This window comes from Chionomys nivalis, chromosome 17, assembly GCF_950005125.1.
Source record: "Chionomys nivalis chromosome 17, mChiNiv1.1, whole genome shotgun sequence".
Taxonomy (NCBI): domain Eukaryota; kingdom Metazoa; phylum Chordata; class Mammalia; order Rodentia; family Cricetidae; genus Chionomys; species Chionomys nivalis.
In genome coordinates this window covers 42,622,385-42,626,586 of record NC_080102.1, presented here as the reverse complement: position 1 = coordinate 42,626,586, position 4,202 = coordinate 42,622,385, and positions in this window count along the sequence as shown.

Here is a 4,202-nt window from a genome sequence, read left to right as displayed (position 1 = left end):
ACATTCCCTGGTCTCCCCCTCCCCAACCTTCCCCATCTTCATACCCCACAGCCCTGCTCAGGGGCAGGCCAGCCAATTGCGGTTTAACAAACACTGACTGAAGCAGTGTCTCCTTAGAAGGCCCAGTTCTTGCTGTGACCCTGAACTCAGGCCAAGCTGACCCAGGAAATGAGCAGAAGACAGAACCAAGAGAGAGGATGCCCAGGATAAGAGTAGATAGTGAGTGAGGCCCAGTAGGGGAAGGAGAAAAAGAGGAGAGAAGAGGAAAGGAGAGGGGAGGGGAGGGGAGGGGAGGGGAGGGGAGGGGAGGGGAGGAGAGACGACAAGGGGAAGGAAGGCAGGACATACTTTACTTTGCTTCCAGAGATCACAAGAAGACAATGCTTCCCCTTCATGCTGACGGCTTATCATCACCTGTGTGGTCATGGCTAGAGGCATGTCTGATGCCTAGGACCAGAGCACTGGGGTTCGAGAACCTCCCAGGCAGACCATCTCCTTATCCCTGTTCACAGCCAGGGCAATCATTTCTTTCTTAGGAAGCCAGACTGATGATCATTGGCCACTTTCCTCTTGCCAAGGAGGGCAGCTGGGGGGCAGAACAGAAAGGGCCCTGTGCAGATTCCTTAGTCCTTCCTCCTGCCCGCCATTTTCATAGTCCCCAGCGGCTGGGAAGGCAGGACAGCTATGGATGTGGCAGGCAGACAGACATGACCTCGTTTACCCACTCTGCTTAGCCTCCTGTGCAGCCTTGAAGAAGCAGCTCTATCTCTGTTCCTCAGTCTCCACGTCCGTGAAGCCAGCTTGGGAAGACAGCCTCAGGGTTTGCGCTGAAGACTGGAATCAGATGTCCTGAAGCTGCGTCACGAGCACACCTGGGTTTACTTTAATATCCTGTGCCGCCCATTCCCACCCCCAGGGAGTCGCCCCTACAGAATAGAGCAACCTGGCTTTACACTTTGGACCACAGACAGTTGGGGTTCTAGGCTGGATCCTGGTTGGGCAGGAAGAGGCTGGGGCTGGCAAGGGTGTGCATAATGAACTTGGGGGTCAGGATGCAGCAAGTGGGGAGGAAGCATGGAGTAACTGCCACCTGCCTTTGTACTGTTTGGGCCCATAAGCCAGCCACACCCAAAGACACTTTGCTTCCTGGCTTATCTCAGTTCTCCGGTTGTCCCTGGTTCGACTTGTGTAGTTTAGCTGTTTCCACCTTGTCCGTTCCTGAGAAAGACCTGGGCTCAAGAGTGGAGGGCTGATCAGCCGCATCCATCCAGCTGACACAGGGACTTCTCCAGTGCCGCAATCCATCCCAGGAGGTGACACCAGAGACACATGCCCACTGAAAGTCACAGGACAGGTATGCATCTGCCCGAGGGTCATGGGCATATGTGCATATGAAAATACCCAAGGCTCAGCCATGACAGCTACTTCCCAAGCAGGGCCTCCCCTCAGCCACATGCTCAGAGGTGTATTAGGACCAGCTCCAGCTTCGTGCAGACCTTCCCTGAATTATCTCAGACCCGAATGCTGGCATAGCCCAGATCAGTGCTCCCACTTGCCCCACCCCATATCACCACCTCAGTGGAGCTGAAGGTAGGCGGGGCTTGGTGATCTCAGTTCACAGCTGCCATAGCCTCCTGATGCCACACGATGTCGCTGCTGGGAAGCACCCCGCCGGGTGGAGGAGGCGGATCAGCGCACTCAGCACCCCTCACTGGCTGGTCAGAAGGGTGGCTCATGTGATGAATAGGTTAAGATGGCAGACTGAAACAGAGCTCCCTTCCCAGGGCGGGCCCCAGAAATAGACCCTTGGGCCTAAGCACATGGTCTTCCTGTAGCCTTCTGCACAATCCCTCACCCCCGTACATGCCTGACAGGAGTGATGTAGACAGATATACATAACCCTAGATGGACTCATGCTGGGTCACACTGCACAGGGTTGTGTGTCTTCCTTTCGTAGAACGGCGAATGAGAGCTGGTATTCACCTGCTATGTAATATCTTCTGAATCAACGCTGATCATTACACTATACGCAACATTCATTTTATATTATATATCTGAATTTTTTTTTGTTTGTTTCCAAGGAAGTAAAACTGCTTGGGGAGCACTAGCAGCCTTGTGGGTCTCAGTTGCAAGCCCCTGGCCGTGGCTCTGTGTCTCCTGAGCCCCCCAATACTCCTGGGTCCTCTGTCGCTGCTGCACCTGTCACACCCAGAAGACTCCCCCCACCCCCACCCCAGGAGGTGAGTCATCCCAGGAGGAGAGAGGATGTGCAGGTCTTGCTCCTCGCATGACTCAGCTCCACTTCCTCATGGTGCCTGGGCTCTGAGCGGTTCTGTGGAACCTGGCTTCCTTGCATTGAGGTCACCGGCATTCCAAACTGCTCTCCTCCTTGGCCTTGAACTAGCTTGTCCTCAAGGTCACTTATGTACATCCTGATTATAGTCCCAGCCTGCCTGGATGGGTGTATCCTAGGACCAGCAGCCTGCGGAATCCCCTTGGTCCCTAAACAGCACCCCAGCCCATCTGTCCCCCCATCATATCCTGGTACAAGGACCAGCCCAGGAGCCACTTCTTAGATTGGCCAGCAGGTGGCATCAGGTGTCCGGCCAGCGACCAGGACCTTCCTGTGTACTTTCCCTGAGGCACTATCATCTGGGGTACCCTGGAATCCTGACTCCACCCTCTCAAGTGGGACTGGTTTGCTCCCCCAATAGGAAGTGGAAGTGAGAAAGAGAATATCAGTCTCTGGAATTTCCACCCTGCAGAGTGTTAGGTAGCTCCCACCCTGACAGGTGGCATCTCCCAGGAAGCTACCCTGACTGCAGGGCTCCTCAGAGCTCTCAGATGCCCTCCGACCCCAGGGCTGCCTCCAGGTGGCCACTTTCAATTCTTGTCTTGTATTCTTGAGCTCTGCCGGGCCCAGGACATCTCTCACTGCGGTGTAGGAGTCAGGAGGTGGCTGTGACCTGCTTACAAAGACACAGCTAGGTGTGGTAGCTGGAGGCTGGGCTTGTGTGAGGATGAAGGGGTGAGGGGTGGGCTGAGCAGGAGAGAGTAGAGGGGGGGCAAGGGATGGTGAAGATGGTGAGCAGAGCTCCTCCCACGGAAGGGCAGGAAGGACTCCCCTCTAGGTCCTGAGGCCTAGCCTAGCAAGGGTAGGTGGACAGAAAGGACATTCAGAGGACAAGAACTGACAGACATGACTGGCTAACCAACTACAGGAAGAACATAGGTAAGGTGACAGCTTATTAGCCACCATGGCCCCAAAAGATAGTGAGGAGACAATAGTTCACTCCATGAGGTCTGACTATCTAAGTCTCTGAGTGTCTAGCTGCTAACTCCTACACAGCAGGCAAGACCAAGCTCAGATAGCCCTACTTTGGGAAGCCCTCCCTGTTGCTTAGACTCTTTTGGGTACTTACTTAGAGTCCTCTGGGTACTGGGTACTGGACCTAGCACAGTATTAGATCTTCGGGAGTGGCAGGCTAGGTTTGAGAGCCCTGGTAGCCGAGGATGGACACAGATGAGTACGAAGGGTATTGGTCTGCCCAGGTGGGTGGGTGTGTGGGTGCCCAGAGCTGAGGCAGGTCAGGACTCAGGATAGAAGCTGGGCCTAGGGGCAATTACCATGGGGAGAAGGCCAAGGTCTCGACAGAGCCATGCCAACACGCACAAGGGAGGGCCCTTGGCATCTGGTCAGGTAAGAAAGGAACAAGACTCTACATTCCTAAGTTAACCCTAGCCCAGGACTGACTCCTCCCCCAACACTACCTGAATGAAGGCTTAGGGTCCCTGGTAGAAAGGTAAATGGCCATTTGGCCTAAGGATGGAAAGTTACACTCAGGGCCACCCCAATATTGTCCTGAGGGAAGCAGGCATGAAAGGGTGGGAATTTCTTGGATCTGGTCAGGACTGTGGGCTGAGACATACTGGAAGCCATCCTGGGCTGTGCTCTGAGTACTACCTTGGAGTCGCAGAGTCTATGGCTCCACTGGTGTCAAGGCCAAGTGCCCTCTCCAGGGCTTGGGCCACAGAGGGACACATGCAATGTGAGAGATAGGTAACAGTCACTACCCTGAGCAGCTCTTGCAACCCTTTGTCCACACAGACATACGGATGCTGTGGTCAACACTCTCATATCCCCTACCACCAGCACCCGTATTTCCAGAATGACCAAGGACCAGTTGTAAATTCATGTCAAA